This window comes from Macrotis lagotis, chromosome 6 (genome assembly GCF_037893015.1).
Source record: "Macrotis lagotis isolate mMagLag1 chromosome 6, bilby.v1.9.chrom.fasta, whole genome shotgun sequence".
Lineage (NCBI taxonomy): Eukaryota > Metazoa > Chordata > Mammalia > Peramelemorphia > Peramelidae > Macrotis > Macrotis lagotis.
Genome location: NC_133663.1, coordinates 116,737,285 through 116,756,734, shown reverse-complemented (window position 1 = coordinate 116,756,734; position 19,450 = coordinate 116,737,285).

Genomic DNA, 19,450 nt, shown 5'->3' with positions numbered 1-19,450 from the left:
GAATGAATTACAGGATCTGATGCTGAGTAAAGGGAGTAGGATCAGGAGAACAATGTACACATTAAGAACACTGTAAGATGATCACCTGTGACAGAAACGGCTCCTCTCAGCAGTTCAGAGAATTAGGACAACCCTAGGAGACTAGACATGGCCCATCCAGAGTAAGAAAAAAGAAACAATCCTTCAGAGTCTGATGAACACTATATTCACTTTTTTAATAAATTCTTTTTTAAAATTTTATTTATTTAAGGCAATAGGGTTAAGAGTGACTTGCCCGGGGGTGGCTAGGTAGTACAGTGGATAGAGCAGCAGCCCTGGAGTCAGGAGTATCTGAGTTCAAATCTGGCCTCAGACACTTAATTACCTAACTGTGTGGCCTTGGGCAAGCCACTTAACCCCATTTGCCTTGCAAAAAAAAAACCCTAAAAAAATAAGAGTGACTTGCCCAAGGTCACACAGCTAGGCAATTATTATCTGAGGTCGAATTTGAACTCAAGTCCTCCTGACTCCAGGGCCAGTTGCTCTATCTACTGTACCACCTAGCTTCCCCTGAACACTATATTTACTTTTTTAAAAATATCTCTATGCATTTATTTTCCTTAATCCTAATTCCTCATATGGAAAAGGACTAATCTGTAAACATGTTTAACACATGTATGTACAATATTAAGTTGACTGTTGACTACTGAGGGGAGGATGTGGGAAGGGGAGGTGCAAGGATGTTTTACAAGTCAAAAATACACATAGGCATATGGATGAATGTTGAAAAACTTTCATAACATGTACTTGGAAAAATAAAATAATAAAAATCAGTAACAGTTCTGCTTATATACACACATTTTTTACTTTGGTCAATAAGCATTCTTATTTTCCCTTTTCTCAATCTTTTTTTAAGTAATGCTAAAGTGAATCATGCCCTTTCCTATGTCCATACCAAGCTAAAATTTTTAAATCCCAGGTTGATATGGTTTTTGCTTCAAAAGATCTTTCTTTTTCTGATAAATTTACATAAAGCATAAAGAAAACAAGTCTACAGGTACTTTTAGGTTTTAGTAGCAATTACTAGCATATTACTTAAAGTAGATTCCCTGTATTGAGTGAATTTTCATTGGATCTTAGCTAACTCCTGCCAGGACATGATACAGACATAGTAAAACTGTAGTTTATTCATTCAAGAGGAAGTTATACATCATCAATAAGTCATGGACATTGTTTTTTGATAATCAGCGGATGACATTTGTAATTTTTCCCTCCAAATCTACTATGATCCAAGGAGAAGATATAATTGATCCCAATAGATAGAACTACTTTCATACCTGGATTTGAGTACAAGAACATAGTTGGAACCTGGTATAAGGGATGGGTCAAATTTCAAAAAGAGGGATCAGGATCTCTTATTTCATTGTCTCTGACTCTGTGATTTCTCCCAGTGAAAATCACAAGGGGAAAATTAATTAAAGCTTAGATTTTGGTTCATGCTGGGGTATTCTCAAAGGGAGCAGGGTGAAAAAGCAGTATTGCAGTGAAGGTACAATGTAAATTAAGTATAGAATAGATATTGATTGCCTATACAAAAAAGAAAGGTAAAACATACACCAAAAAGCACAACCTGACAGATTTTTTAAGAAAAGTCTTTAAGTATCTGCTGTATCTTAACTGTTTTACTTTTCAGGGAGGTTAAGACTCACATATTAAAACATGCTGCAGTTTGCTGAATATTACAATGCATTTTGACCTTGTAATATCTAAACAATTACTATTTCCTCTGGGTTCAAGTCTTCAAGAAAGAAGACCAGTGTTGAGCTCACCCTCCTGTAAGTCATCACTTTTGCTAAGAATTGTAGGGCAGATAGGTGGCCAGTGGATAGAGCACCAGCCCAGAAGTCAGAAGGACCTAAATTCAACTTGGACCTCAAGCACTTAATTACCTCACTGTGTGACTTTGGGCAAGTCACTTAACCCCATTGATTTGCAAAAACCAACAAAAAACACAAACAAAAAGGAAAAGGAAACAAAAAGAAATGTAGTGGATACTGAGAAAGCCACTGTAGACTCTAATAGGTGAGGACCTGACTTCTCTCACTCATCAGTATTCCTCCAAAACTAGGAGTGCTTTGGTAATTAAGGTCTAGCAAAGGAAATATATAGCAGAAAAGCTACCAAGGGACCCTAAGGAGGTTCAGGCTCAGCTTTCTTTGCTAAGCCCCTGACTTCTCTGGCAGAGGCTAATAGATACCTTGATGTACCTCCCCTCTCTCTAATGGAAAAATTTACTTGCTATTCTAAGATGTCAACTCAAGAAGAAAGTGAGGGTGAAGTTACTCCTCAGGTCCAATGAATAATTCACTCCTCCTACTTTTTTTTCTTTTTTTAGATTTTTTTTTTGCAAGGCATTGAGGTTAAGTGGTTTGCCCAAGGCCATACAGTGAGGTAATTATTAAGTGTCTGAGGTCGCATTTGAACTCAAGTACTCCTGACTCCAGGGCCAGTGCTCTATCCACTGCACCACCTAGTCTACCCCTATTCCTCCTACTTTACTGGTCATTACAATCTGATCCAGATGCCCTTCCCCTCATACCTTTTTCCTCTTCCTCCCCCTCTGTATAGTTTGGGAGATAAAGGGACCATCAAGAATTTGTTGAATCATCTCAAAAAGAAAAGTTCTTCAGAACTGAATCTTAAGGAGTGACCAGAGCAAGTCAGTTTATGCTTCTTGCAGTACAACGCCCCCCCCCCCCCGCAAACACACATGTTTTATTATTGGTAGCATAGCAGAATAGAGAAACATACATACAATTATATGCATATATGCATACCACTTTTTGGTAATATTCTTGCTTCTGTAAAATAACCCAAAAAATTCCCTTGTGATTTATTATCCATGGCTGAATTTAAGATACTAAAATAATTCTGTTCTCAGTTGACCTTCATGTTGACAAAATTATGAGCTCATGGAATGACTTTTTGAAAAATATTTTATCTTCTCATATAACTAAATGTAGATAAAATTGGCTCTTTACATATCTAGGTTACTGTAAAGTTAAAATGTGTTTTATCTTTTATCTCATAAGCCCCACATAATGTACATTTTGTAGTAAGAAAACTAATAAGAATCTCAAAATCAAGATGAGGAACTGGGACCTCTTTTCTAAATATAACAAAGGGACATTGCTCCAACTAGCACCTCTGTGGTCTTCAGGACTACCATCCCAGCTTACTCCCCTGCAATCAGCAGTGAACTCAAAGTTGAAATATTATTTGAATATTAATCTAGCTACAGTGAACAAGAGTAGACATAGAAGTAGAAGACTAAAGGGAGGCATACAGTTAGCATTCTATTGACAGATATTCAGTCATGAAGTATTAAGAGGCTAACTTCTAGTAGTAGCAATAAGAATGAAAAGAAATATAATTCAAGCAACATAGTACAGAAATAATTGAACAGACCGTACCTGATTGGATACTGGAGATGAGGGAAAGGAAAAAGTCAAAGGCAACACTAATTACTAAGACAGAGATATTCAACTCTGATTATGTCAACATCAGAAAGGTAGGAAGCAGGAGGAGAGAGGAAAAAGGAAGAAAGGAAGGAGGAGTAGCTGGTTTAGATGTCTACAAGCAAGTATGTTTTTGGCAAGGTAGCTAGAGTAATCAATTGGAACTGTAGAGAGCTTATCAAAGAAGGGGAGAACTAAAGAGGACAGCTAAATCAAATGCTAACCAGAAGTTAAAAAAATGAGAACTGATCCATCATGGGCAAAATAAATACAGAGATAGCTTCAAAGTATGTGTCACTGGCACATACTGGCTGCACTACCCTGGCAAAATTATTGTCTCTTATTGATATCAATTTCTTTATTAAAATATAAGTTGCAAAAGAAGTTACTGACCTATGGTGGTAGAGTGAATTTCCTTATCTAGGAGCTCATTGCAGGAAAGCAGTCACAGGTCTCCATATCTTTGTATGAACATGGTTGTGTAACATATGTGTGATATTAAACTGGATACTTCAGATGATCACTTAGGCCAAGAATTTGTAAAACTGATCAGTTCTTTCATCAGTTCCCAAGATAATCATTGCTGCGGAATTCTATCCCTACCACAATTACATTCTCCAACTAATAGCAAATGGCTTCAAGTCATGAAAGATCACAATATTGGGAGAGTCTACATTGTGAATAATTGACTGGCAAAGGAAATGTGCCAATAAGTATAAATAAGGTAAAGCATGTTATGAATGATATCAATTTGGTAAGTAATATTGAAAGACATTTTTTGAGGACACAAATGCCTGGGAAAATAAATAGATGGCCTAATTATATATCTAGATTGAAAGAAAAAATATAGACAACTTGGTACCTTGGTATCACTGAAATACTAAAAATTGGACAAAAGTCATGTGTGTTTATGTATGTGACACATTCTTTAAGGAGATTCTGTGTAAAAATAATCATGGGGGATGAGATTTCATTGAAGGAAATTATCTGCATTTGTCAAGAGAATGCAACTAATGAAATCATGGATTCTCCAAAGTGTCAAAATAATCAGAGTAAAACTCTACTAAAAGAAGATATATTGAGTTTTAGTTGAGAATGTATTTCTCTCATTAATTTATGGAAAGTCAAAAAATCACTCATCTTTAAACTTGAAACCCTTGAGAGTGCAGACTGCTTTTTTTGTATTCATATACTCAGTACCTAGCAAAAAAAAAAAACTCAGAACATAGTAGGTCTTGAATAAATTGCAAATGGAATCTTCTGTTTTAGTAAAATAAAATTTTCCATTTTATTTCAATTTCACTTAAATAGGGTCAATTGATGTTCATGGCTTTTAAAAAGAATTGTATTCTTATTCATATTAAAATATGACCTATTAAAATCCATAAACATAAACAACTAAAGGTACAGAACATAATTACTTAATAATTAATCACTTCCCACCCAACTGCTTGCTATATTTTATTTTCTTTCTCTATCAGGAGAAACTCAGAAGGGGATTTTCATGTTCGTGCACAATAGATTAAAAAAATGTTTAAACAGGATAAATGTGTAAACAATTTGGAAAATAACGATGCATATGGCAGAAATGGTAACTTGCATGCTGAGTAGGAGGACCTTTTGCATATTTAAATATTTATACTGCTATTAAGACCAATACAATTAGATAAGAAATTGCTACTTGATTGAAATGGCTTTATAAAAATGATATTCCAAAACTTGACAATTATGTTGCATGTTATAATAAGAATATAATAATTAATAATCAGATAAATAATCAACATATATTTTAAATGCAAACTTTAAATATGAGGTAAACTAATTAACAAAAGGATAGAAAAACAACCCCAGAACACACTTTAAGACAAGGGTTCTTAACTTGGGTTTCATGAGAGTTTAAAAAAAATATTTTGACAAGCTGTTTTCTACAAATTTAGCTTTCCTTGTTATCTAATGAAGTTCATTTTGCACATTTCAAAACATTATTTTGAGAAGGGGTTTATAGGCCTCACCAGATGGACAATGTGAAAGATTATATTTATCTCCAATGTAAAGAAAACAAACATGATCAGATTCAGCTATATGGTACTTCTAACATCAGTGCTGCAGACAGTAACACAGTTATCAAAATATACAGGTTTTAAATGTCCTTGGATGACAGGTTAAGAACCCTTGTCCTAAACTGAATCTGTGATTATTTGTATGAATCTCTGTAATTATTCATTTCTGCATCACAATGATCATTCTTTCAAGTCCCCTCTGCAGCACTATGATCATCTCTGCATGGTTCCTCTCTGCCCTCTAAGTCAGAAGTCTCTACCACACATTTGGTAAAAATTATCTATAGCCAAAGAAGTAGTGCTACTCTGCATTTTCTCCTCAGGTCCTTCCTCTTCTCAGATGGAACAAAATATAATGGCAATAGGACTCTTCATTATGGAGAGGAGACTCCAAATGCTATCTCTCTATAGTCCTACCTCCACCTCCTAGAACTGGGTGACCTGGTTTTATGTTAAGGTAAACCAACAGAGCCCAAGAAAGAGAATTTGGTCCCATACTATTTACAAGATTGCATTAGGGTCTTGTATCTTTAGGGTTACTGTTAAGAATTATATTTTAAATTTCAATTTTGATAATTGCATTTTTGAGCAGTTAGAATCTTCTTTTAATGTCTTCATTAAATATTTTTTATAACATTTCAGTTTCTTCAATGGAGATTAAATAGACAATTGTATCATCCAAAATGGTCTAACTTACTGACTGAGAAAAGTAGGGGATCAGTATTACCCTAAAAATTCCTTTGAAATAGATATTTTAAAATGAGAAAATTTGGCAGAGAATAAATATGTAGAGTTTTGTTATTGTTGTTATTGCATTTTAGGTAAACAAGTCATATGCCTTTCTAAGTCTACATAGTATCACCAAGATAGATCAATATGATTTACTGATTATAATGAATAACTTCTGTGTGATATTCCACACATAATTAAATATATAAGGGTAAGTTTTCGCTGATCTGCTCCATTCATACTTCAAAGTGGAATGAGAGTGAAAATTCTGTGAGATAGAATTACAATAAATTATAAACTTCGTGGAAGTAGCTGGAAGCATTAATATTTCTTTGTTCTAGATATTAAATTACTGACAAACATTTTTCAAATACATATTCCCTTCTTTGTTCCATTCTCTTTTGGCAAAATGCTGTGAATGTATACTTTTTGCAAGTGTTTTTAATAGATGATAGTTAAAATTTTAATAAAGTATTTAGTGACATGTTTTTACACTTAAAACATAACATCAAAGTACAGAAAGCTTCAATAACTTACAAAAGCTAAAAATTTATTTAATATTTTAAAGTTGTAGGACAATCAAATTTCTATCATTGCATCAGCAAATACTTCTGTTGTACCTGTTTAATGTAATTAAGTAATGCTAAAACACTAAGTTAAATAGGTAAAGGAAGAATATCAATAATCTAGGTCAATGTCAAAACCTGACTAATGCAAGGATCCTGTCTAAAGCTTTATACTTAATAATAGATATTTTTACCTGAATTGCCTAAATAAATATCTCACCTTTCCACTTTACTTTGGCCATTTAAATTCCTTAAGCAGATTAATTCTTCATTGCTTTCACAGCTACTTCATGATCATTAAGCTATTTTGATGCCCATATATGGGCATAATGGAATAACACTATTCAATTCACCTCCTGATATTAACATTTCCGCCCAAATTTTTCAATGATAACACTGCTCATTTACTTCTAGTTGCTCTATTTTAATAGATCCATTAGGTTTCCCCAACTTTACATTCATTATGGAAAGATATCCTTATAAAAACCTTCCATTGAAATCATATTTATCAGGTCAAGGGAAGTCTTTATAATTGTCATGTGTTTCTTTTTTTTAATTATGTCTTTCCTGTCAAAATAACATATTTTTATTTATAAGGCATTCCATGCCTGAAGGTCTTTAGTCTTCTGCCAAATATAGCAATTAAATTAAACAGAACCAAAGACAACATGATAATGTACCACAATTATTATATTTTCCCTTTTTAGGTTGGAATAATTTGTATGATATTCTACTGAAAAAAACAGCAAAATAACTCAACTCTAACTATTAAAAATTGATGAAAGGAGATCAAAAAGATCTGTCTAAAATATTGTTCTGGGATTTTTCTTGTTTTTGCAGCAATCTAAATTACTGTAAGTAGGTTAAAGAACAAAATAATACACAAAACATGCATTTATTTTTATAAAGTTCTAAACTACAGCTTGTTTCCACTAGATTCTAGATTTATTTATTTTATCAAAAAACTATAGTCTGAATATCAAATTAAATTTGGAGTTCAAAGACATAGGTTTAAATCATACTTTTGCCACTTAGAACATGGACTTTAGAGAAATCACTTCAATTCTCTGGACTTCAGATGAAATATGAGGGTTAAACAAGGTGACCACTATTTGCCAACTCTAAATCTTTGATCCTATTATTCTAAATTCTCCCAGAGTAATCTGTGTGACTAGTGTTGGAACATGAAATCTTTTGGCGATGGAAAACACCTTAGAAGTAATTATTCAAACTTCCTATGTCATCAAAAAATTCCTTTTGCAATAGGCCCAAAAGATAAAATAAGTTTATTTCTATTTCAATTCTTCTAGTAATAGATATCTCACAACTTCATTAGGCAATATATTTCACTTTTGGACAGTCTTTATTATTAGAAAAATCTTCTGATAACTGTAACATTCTTCTAAGTAGAACAAATCCTGTCTTCCCATAACTTGCACAATTTGGTCTTGGTTCTTTCCTCTAAAAATCATCTAAATAGACCTTTTCTATTTCAGAAATTTGAAAATAGTTTTGCAATTCTCCCTATATTATTTGAGTAAAATATTCCTAGTTCATTAAAGCTTTCAACATTTGCACATATCCAATACCCTTCATTGGTCAAATTTGTTCTTCCACGTTTGTATCTTTGGCTTCATGAATTTCCTTGTGTGTATATCTTTTTTTCTGTCCATATGATCAGTTTGTTAGCACATATGGTTTTTGTTGCTGTTTCTTTTTTGTTCGAATTTCCTCTCATTCTTTTTAATCCATCAAAGAGTCCAAATTCACCAAGACTTGATAACAATTACCTTCCTTATTTATCTCCTTAAAAAAGTTCATTTTATTATGCATATTCTATCAAGAGAGACTAATATTCTAGGCATACATAGTTTTCCTATTTCTTTTACTGGTTACTGAGAATCTCCACTGTTATTCTTCCTATGTAATGTCTGTTGACCTCCATAATAGTCAGATTTATAGTATTATCTGCATATTTCCTCTCTCACACCTAACTTTTGTATCAGATGAGCAAATATATTTTTTCCAATCCACATGAAGGATATTTCATACTCAGAAATACTTCATTCTAGCATCTTAATCTATGGTGGAGAACTATATTTGGACTCTTTTTCTTTTAAAAAATGTGTCTTTTGATTATTTATATAAGGGTAGATGGAATTCTATGAGAAATAACTAAACATTATAATTCTATTGAAAAAAAATTGTTTAAAATGTAGTACCTAAGTCAAGAATTTTATCCTCCTAGTTAGACCAGTTAGCTATGCTCTATTTCATTGCCACAAACTGCCTCTGAAATTCTAGCCAGTCATTTTATGTGTGTATCATTGGTCACAAGAGGATGGACTAAAAAAGATGATCAAAAAATCTATTAAGACTGCTGGAAAAGAACTCAAGGGGCATGCACTTCAGTGGCAGGTCAATAGCACCATCTTTGTATATCAAGGGCTGTGCATTTATTATTTATATAAATGGTGTAAAGATAAAATATCTGCACACTCTTAATGGTCCAAGGAAGCTAATTTACCTTCATGGCTAATACACATGGCAGCTTCATTGCTAATATTCAGATAATCTACAAATTATATAACCAATTGGTCAAGTTTCATACTAGTGGATTTAGGGAATAGTCTAAATATAGTCTGATGTAGATCGTGGACTTTAGGACAGAACTTTTCAGAGTCAAATAAAGAATAAGTAGGGCAACAATGATCTAAGATTCTATAAGGAAAATTACCTTGAAACTTTCTTTCCCTTAAATTCCCTACTTATGTTGATCAAAGATAATAGAATCTGAGGTAGCTTAATCCTCAGAGACCATTTAGATCCACCTGCTCTGAGCAGAAATCTATTTTATAATATCTTTAGCAAATAGTCATAGAGACTTTACTGGGAAACCTCTAGTAAGAATGCCTCCCAACTCCCAAGGCAGCTTATTCTACTGTTCAGTGACTCTAAAGTTTTAGAATTTTACCAACCTCCATGTCACCTAGGTTTGAAACCTCAGTCATCTTTGACTTGACTTTTTTACCCTTCTTGTTCTCTGTTTCCCTCAGGCAATTAGTTGCTAAAACCTGGGACTACCTCTTTCATCTATTTCTTCCTATCTTCATACTTCTACTAGAAAGAGCCTTCCAACCTTTCATCTAAAATAAAGTAACTATGTCCAAATCAATGTGCCTGCTATTGGTATATTGCCTGGATATATTGGTATATATCCCACCTACAATCCACCCAAGATTTTCCATCATTATTCCATCATGATTGCCTATTACCTATAGGATGAAATATTAACCCAGCATTTAAGGTTCCCTACAGTATTGCTCCAAATCTACCTTCCCTAGCCTTATTTTAGAGTATTCCCCAGCCTACAATCCAGGGAAAATAGACAAGTAGCTATGTGCCAATAACACTATATAATCATTTCTTGATTCATATATTCAATTTATCCTTTATGCTTAAAATGCATTACTTTGTCATCTTTATTTATTTTATTCTTTATCTTCCCTCAAAACTCTGATCAAGCATCACTTCCATGAATTTCTTCTCTTTTTCCCTAATTTTTCCTAGATCACTTTGAAGTTCTACTTTCCTTTATCATGTTATACCTTCTATTACACATATTTGAATGCATGCTATAACGATGTCAGTATTTTGTAAGTCCCTTAGGAGTAAGGACTTTTCAATTTTCATTTTTTTTACCTTTAGCATTAACCATAGTGACTTGTGTTTAGGAAATATTTAACCAATATACATATATATATATATATATATATATATCCAAATGGCCAATAAATTGATAAGTTCAATGACCTAATAGCTACTTGTGTAAAAGAAGTCATCAGATAGGAAAACACTTTCATACAGGTATTGGTCAGGGGAGGAAAGGAATAAGAATTTAAATACCTACTATGTCAGTATGCTAAGTATTTTAAAAATATTATTTTATTTGATCCTTACAATAACCCTGGGAGCAAGAAGCTATTATTATCTCCATTTTATTGAGAAAACTGAGGCACACATAGGTTAAATAATATATTCAGGGCCACACAGCTTGAAAGTGTCTAAGACAAGACTTGAACTCCAATCTTCCTGTTCTTTATACACTATTCTACCTGGCCACCAGTATCAGAGGATGATGCACTGTATGACATACAAGTACAATAGGATTAGATATTGGAAGAAAAGTACTTCAGATACTGCTGTTTGCCCATGATATTGTATTTAACAGCATTGATCCCAGAATACTACATTGTGTGCTAAAGGAAATCCATGGTCACACAGAAGAGAACCATCTGCACAAGAAAATAATGTTGTCTTGACCAAATTATCACATTAGTTTTATAGGGAATCGAATGAACTGATTCATCAGTACATAGAACTCTAAGAAAAACCATTGAGTCATAACTAGTAAGAGAAAAAGTAGGAGGAAGCAGGAGAAAGATATTGAGCTGGATCAAATATATAGTCTTTCTAAGGATCCCAAAAAATCACTGCTATTAAAGTTCATTAATATTATCCAGGTACTGACAAGACTACAAGTCACAGAATATTGTGGCCATATCTTCATGGAAGGTCTTTAGAGTTTTCCCAGAGGAGACAAAGACTAGAGCTTTTGTGTTGGATGAAATACCTAGATCATGCCATGGCATGAAGATCCTGATTATTTGGAGAAGGGTTTTACTACTCTCATCAGGACAGGAAATAAAAGCAGAGGTTCCTGTGTCTCCTGGATTTTGTCACTGCAAAGAAATATTTTCCTACTTTTTAATTTCTTGTCCAATTCTTTATTTTGCTCAGTGTGGCCATTAGGTTTGGTAAGGGGAGAAATTCCACTCTCACTTCATTTAATTTAGGTTCCATTTGAATGATAAAATACTGGCATTTATAGATATTCACAAATGTTTAAAAGGCATTAAATTTACACCTGCAAGGCATTAATAGGTTTGTGTCCATCAAAAAGCCAGGTTACTAGATCTGGCTCAACCATCCACTAGCTGCTCAAATCTAGAAAAGGAGACAAATTTCTTATAAGAGAAATTCAAAACCTTCCAAAGTAAGGAATATTCAAGGGTAATTTCCACTATATATTTCTTTTGCTTTATGTACTTCTATTAGAACCTAACTCCATCAGATTCATCAAAAACAGTAGCAAGAGCATCAATAACTAATATTTCTATAGTGTTTTAAGGTATGCAAAGTCCTTCACAAATAGTATCTTATTATAACCTTACAATAAACTTGGGACAGAGGTGCAATTATTATGCCCACTTTAGAGTTTAAGAAATTGAGGAAAACAGACGTCAAGAAATGTCCAGAATCACACAATTAGTATGTGAGAACAGATTGGAACTCAAATCTTCCTGACTCTAGGTCTGAGACTCTAGACAACTTAACTGTTGTCCTTAGTTGCAATTCTACATCACCAACTGCCTACTCAATCTCTCTGGGATGCATCTGCATCCCAAAATTGAAATTGCCAAAGTAAATTTTGTTATCTTTTCTTCAAAATCTTCCCATTTATCTAAGTTGTAAATTTCTTTTAATGTATCACCATTTCCCCAAATATCCAATTTCACAATTCTTTCCCCTAATTCTTTCTAATCACTCACCAAATCATGTTGATTCTACTCCCACTTTATATTTTGTAGTATATCCTTCTCTCTATTCATACATTAACTATCCTAGTAACAACTTCCTAACTTTAATTGGAACTATTGAAGTATTCTATAAATTGGTCTCTAATTCTAGTTTCTCCCTTTTTTAAGTCATCCTTCATGAAGTTGTCAAATTTATATTCCTAAAGAACAGAGCTGACCACCACAATACTACCTTACTCCAGTTTCTTCATTGTGCCTCTAATGACTCTCCTGGTTATTTATAGTCCTCTCTAATATGCCTATAGCCTACCTTCCAAAATTTATTATATATTGTTCATCTTCTCTTAATTGACAAGTTAAAAAATGGACCTCACTATTCCTTTCATGCAAAATGTCTTTCCCAGCTCCATATTTTTTTATTGTTGTGTCGTTTAACTTGTGTCTGACTCTTCATGATCCCATTTTGATTTTTTCTTGGCAAATATATTGGAGTGTTTTATCATTCTCTTCTCTAGCTTCTAGTAAGTACCTGAGACCAGATCTGAACCCGTGAAGATGAGTCTCCTTGGTTCCAAGCCCAGTATGCACTGTGCCACCTAGCTCTCCTCCTGAAAAAAGACCAGTAAACCCCACTGTATTCTGGACCATTGCCAATGGCCTTGACTCTTGTCTTGCTATTGATCTCAACTATGGAGGAAAGAGTGAGGTTAATGACTTTGTGCAGATCAGCCTCACTTAAACCCAATTCACCTGCAAGCCAAGTGATCACCCTTATGATATATTGGTGTTCTTTGAGAATGAAGGACAAACAGCACCAGCAACTCCCTATGCCTTTATGTAGAATGTTAAATCATGCCTAAAATATTTTTCTTCAAAGTTTAGTTCAGTTGTTACTTTGGATCATGATACACCCAAATGCTAGTGCTTATTATACCCAGGAAATTATTTTGTATGTATTTGATACTATTTTTTCTGCTGTTTTTTCCCCCTAGAAAACATAAGCTATTTGAGGGAAGGCACTGTCTGGATTTGTCTTTGTTATCTCTAGGGTCTACATGATGCCTTCTGCTTCATAGTTGATGTTTAATAATTACTTTTGAGCAAATGGCAAATATTTTGTATATCTAATCTAAAGAATTTTAAATTTATTTTTAAAAAGGATAAGGAACTATACTTCTTTATCCCCAAGTTATATTCTAAAGAGTATAATAACTACAATAATTAGAAAAGATAAGATAGCAGTTGAGGTAGAAATTTTTAAAAATTTTTTAACATGTTTTGTTTTTACATTACTTATGTTTACAGATTATTTCTACTTCATTAGAAGTAACAAAGTAAAAGATCAGTAAAACTAATACAGTAGTTATTTTATCAGGAAGTACTTGGAAGATTAGGCAGATTTAACATCTCATCTCTCTCTCTCTCTCTCTCTCTCTCTCTCTCTCTCTTTCTCTCTCTCTTTCTCACTCTAAATGAAAAATCTATTTTCTCTCCTATTCACCTGCAGTCCCATTGGAGGAAAAAAAAGGAAAGATGAATAAATTTCTTGTAATATATATGTATATGCAAGCAAAACAAATTCCCTCAGTGGCTTTATATGATAGAGGGTAAGAGCTATCCCACACAAGTAGCATAGGAGAATCATTGTATGGTTCAAAGTAGTCAGAATAAGTATCTCTAGCATCTTTTCCCTCCTCCCCTTCCTGCCAGGAGAAGAAGCAAGAGGCTGGAGCCAGATATTTAGCTACTTATTGTGATCTCCTCAGAGCTGGGCTAGAAATATATCTATCACCTTTCTTAAGTAGCATTAGTCTTGGAGATATGATTTTGAGGTTCAATATAACTTGTGATCATTATTTCATTCATGAGGAAAGCAGAACCCCCATTCTCTGTATAAAACATTTGACCCTTTTCCCACCAAGTACCTGTTTCACAATGCATGCATATAGATAGAAGTAAATAAATCCATTTATCCAAGTCAAGTAGCAAAAAGAAATAAATAAATCACAGAAAATATATTTAGTAAGATATGTACCAGAAAATGTAGAATAGAAGAGTTCTCCAATTGAGAACAAAGTAACAGCTCAGTCGAGAGAGAAAAAGTATTAGGTCTTAGCCAAAGGGAAGTTTCCCAAAGTCTCTAATGCAGCAAGATGAGAGGAAGGAAAGGATGGGAAATCCTCTCATGTCAACTTTTTCCCAAGAAGAAACCTAATTTGATTTCATCTGTCTTCTTTTTCTTATTGTATATATCTTATTGTCTGATCTTGTTACCTCTTAGACTTCTCTTCTCTTTAAGGATATGATTTCTCTCTCATCACACCCAGTTTGGATCAAAGTATAACATGGAAACAAAGTAAAGACTGACAGAGTGCTTACTGTGGGGGGAGAGGGGAGGGAAGCAAGATTGGGGGAAAAATGTAAAACTCAAATAGTATCTTTAATAAAAATAAATTTAAATTAAAAAAAAAGAATGGTTGGATCATTTCACAACTCCACCAACAATGCATTAATGTCCCAGTCCTCCCACATTCTCTCCAACATTGATCATTTTCTTTTTTTCTTAGCCAATCTGATGGTGACCCTCATTGTTTTTTTAATTTGCATTTCTCTAATCAATAATGATTTGGAACATTCTGTCATACAATTATATATATATATGTATATATATGTGTGTGTGTGTATATTATATATATACATATATATATATGTATATAGCTTTAATCTCTTCATTTGCAAACTGTCTATTCCTATCCTTTGACCATTTATCAATTGGGGAATGACTTGTAACTTTATAAACATTATGCAAGTCTCTCTATATTTTAGGAATGAGACCATTATCAGAACTCCTAGTTGTGAAGATTGTTTCCCAGCTTTCTTCTTTTCTTCTAATTTTGGCAGCATTGGTTTTATTAGTGCAAAAATATTATAATTTAATATAGTTGAAAAAATTCATTTTGCAGTTTATATTGTACTCTATTTCTTGTTTGTTCATAAATTTGTCCCTTTTCCATAGATCTGAAAGATAGAGTCTTTCTTGGTCTATTATTTTTTCTACTGTGTCATCCTTTATGTCTAAATCCTATACCCATTTTGACCTCATTTCAGTATAAGTATAAGATATGGGTCTTTGTCCATTTTTGCCATACCATTGTCCAATTATGCCAACAATTTTTGTCAGATAATGAGTTTGTATCTCATTGAGCTTGTCAAACAATAGGCTACTATAGTCATCTACTATGGTTTCTTTTGAATCTATCCTAATCCACAGATCCATTACTCTATTTCTTAACCAGTACCAGACAGGTTTGATGTCTGCCACTTTATAGTACAGTTTTAGATCTGGTAGAGCTAGGCCACCTTCCTTTACAGTTTTTTTTTCATCAGTACTCTTGCTATTCTTGACCTTTTGTTTCTCCGTATGAATTTTGATTATATTTTTTCTTGCTCAGTAAAATAGTAATTTGGTATTTTGATTTGTATAGCACTAAATAAGTCATTTAATTTAGGTAGAATTGTCATTTTTATTATATTAGCTCAACCTAACCATGAGCAATTGACATTTTTCCAATTAATTAGATCTGACTTTATTTGGGTGGGAAGTGCTTTATAATTGTGTTCATACAGTTTCTGGGTTTGTCTGGGATTGAAAATTCCCAAGTATTTAATATTGTCTATAGTTATTTTAAATGGAATTTCTCTTTCTATCTCTTGCTCTTGGACTTCATTATTTATATATAGAAATATTGATGATTTATGCAGGTTTATTTTATATTCTGCTACTTTGCTGAATTTTTTAATTGTTTCAAGGAGTTTTTTAGATGATTTTATTGGGTTCTCTAAGCATACCATCAAATCCTCTGCAAAGAGTGAAAGTTTTGCTTTCTTATTGCCAATTCTGATTCTTTCAATTTCATTTTCTACTCTTATTGCTACTACTGGCATTTCTAAAATTAAATTGAATAGTAATGGAGATAATGGGCATTCTGGTTTCATCTTGATTTTACTTATTTATTTGTTTGTTTATTTATTCCTATTACATAAAATATTTGTTGATGGTTTTAGACAGATATTATTTATTATTAATAATAATATTATTTATTTTAAAGAAAATTCCATTTATTCCCTAAACTTTCTAGTATTTTTAATAGAACTGAATGTAGTATTTTATCAAAGGCTTTTTTTAGCATCTATTGAGAGAATCATATGTTTTCTGTAAGTTTTGCTATTGATGTGTTCAATTATGTTGAGTGTTTTCCAAATATTGAACCATTCCTGCCTATATGGCACAAATCCTACCTGATCATAGTGTATTATCCTAGTTATAACTTGCTGCAGTCTCACTGTTAAAATTTTATTTAAGATTTTTGCATCGATATTAATTTAGGGAGATTGATCTATAATTTTCTTTATCTGTTTTTGTTCTTCCTGGTTTGGGTATCAGTACCATGTTGGTGTAAAAAAAGGAATTTGGCAGAAATCCTTCTATTTTTACTATATAAATTATAGTGTCTCTGCATGTTTCATTCTTTACCAATTTATACAAAGTCGCAAAATACCTTATTGATTACAATATTGATATTAGGTTATAATCAATCCTCTTTCTGCTTACTTCACTCTGAATCAATTCATCTTTCTGGATCTTTGAAATCATCTATTTCCCTCATTTCTTATAGCACTGTAATATTCCATTACATTCACAAATCCCATCTTTTTCAGTTTCCTCAATTATTGAAAATCCTCTTAGTTTCCAGGATTTTTTTGTCACCATAAAAAGAACTGCTGCACATATTTCTTATCAATTGGAGAATGACTTCAATGCAGTGCCATGGTCACCTTGCTCTTCCTACAAGACTCTTCAACTCATGGTTTCAGGCATTTTCACTGGCTGTCCCTCAATGTCTAGATTGTGCTCTCTTTCATTAACTGTGCTTCTTACCTTTGGTTTCAAGTGCCAGTTAAAAATCTACTTTTTATGGAAAGTCTTTCCTCATTTCTCAATTTCAGTGTCTTTTATTTCTGTTGATTACTTCCTATTCTCTAGTACCTATGTTGCTTGTACACAAAAGTTTGCATGTTTTCTCTTCAATTCTACTGTGAGCAACTTCTATCAAAGACTTTGTATTTTCTTGGCTCTAGTTATTACTTTAATAAAGAAAGAGGAGACAACTTATAATTGGAGTCATCAATAAGTGGTCTTTTGGGTTTGTCTAGTCACTATTCTAACTCTGTATTCCTGGGAAATAGAATTCATTTAATGACCTTTTGTCTAATTTCTTCATCGAAAATGGTTAAATTTTTGTTGTTAAGAATGAAAAGTTAGTCAAAAACATAGATTAAGGATCTACTACGTGCTAATGCTGAGACAATACAAAGAAAGGTAGAAGACAGACTTTGTCCTCAAGGAGTTCACAGTAGAATTGAAGTAACAATATACAAACTTCTGTGTGCAAGCAACATGTTTACAAGGAACTAGGAAGTTATCAATTGAAAAAAAGCACTAAAATTTAGAGATAATAAAAGACTTCCAATAAAAGGCTAATAGCCAAATAAAAAAGAATTTGCTTTTGTCTTTATTGATAAGAAATGACATCTTGGCAAGCATTAACATCTGTTAAATTAAAAGATACTTAATCAATAACAAAATTTATCAATTTAATTTTTCCCCTTTCCAAGAAATCCAGAAACAGGAAAGGAAGAAGAGAAACAAGCATATATTAAGTTCCTACATTTGTGCCAGGTATAATACTAACTACTTTTTCAAATATTATCTCATTTCATCATCACAACACTAGGAGGTAGGTCTATTATTGTTTCTATTATTATTTCCATTTTACATTTGAAGTGAGTGGCACAGTATCACTCAGCTGTCTAAGACAGGATTTGAACTCAGGTCTTCTTGTCTCTAGGAGCAATGATCGCTATCCATTCCACCTCCACATGTCTCAAAGGAAATAAATGCTCTAAAGAATTTTTGCAGTTCTTGTTTTAGAGACTCCTCTGTTATTTAAAACCCCATGTACAGATGGTGATCTTTTAACCATTTAACTAGTTTATTTCCTCTCCAATTTCTAGATTTTTTTAAGAAACTTTGACCTAAGTTTTCCCTCAGGAGAAATGTAAGCAAGATTCAGCTGAGAAAATGGTAATATTTCATTTTTATGGTTATAGTTTGATTTGTCTAATCAGAGTGGACTTCTCTGAATGATTTGGCAAAATTTAATTGTGTAGTTAATTAGAAGCAAAGTCTCTTAAATGAATTCAAATACACATTGCTGTTGCAAATTCTTAGGAAACCAAAGTGGAAATGCTTTCTTCAGTAAAAAGGGAGACTATGCCTATATATAAATCTGAAAGTTTCACCTCTGACCAAGTTGAAGAGTTTTGCAATTGATTCTAGGTGCACAAGAAAATTGTGTTAATTTTGACAAAGAGACACATTAAATGGAGGGAAAAATGAAAACTAGGTATAACAACATAATTGGAACATATGAAATATGACTCAATAGCAGAGAAGTAGAAGGTTAAGAAATTAACCTTATTAAATTAAGGAAGTGAAATCCTGAATCAGTGCAAAGAGAAATGCATCTCTCTGGTTTGTAAAAATCGGTCTTGGCTAATCAAAGTCAAAAACAAAAAAAAATAGAATTTAAGAAAATCATCAATAATTTGAATTAATACAATCCAGTCTTGAAGCTTAATTAATATACATTAAGAAATGTATGGAGATATTCTTCACACTAGACATTTCAGCAGTTGCACACAAACAAGTACAGAAAAGAAAAGCCCATATTATTGCCACACAAGGTATTTTTTACAAAGTTTTAGGTCACATTAAAACGAAAGGAGAGGGGCAGCTAGGTGGCATAGTGGATAAAGTACTGGCCCTGGAGTCAGGAGTACCTGGGTTCAAATCGGGTCTCAGACATTTAATAATTACCTAGCTGTATGGCCTTGGGCAAGCCACTTAACCCCATTTGCCTTGCAAAAAAAAAAAA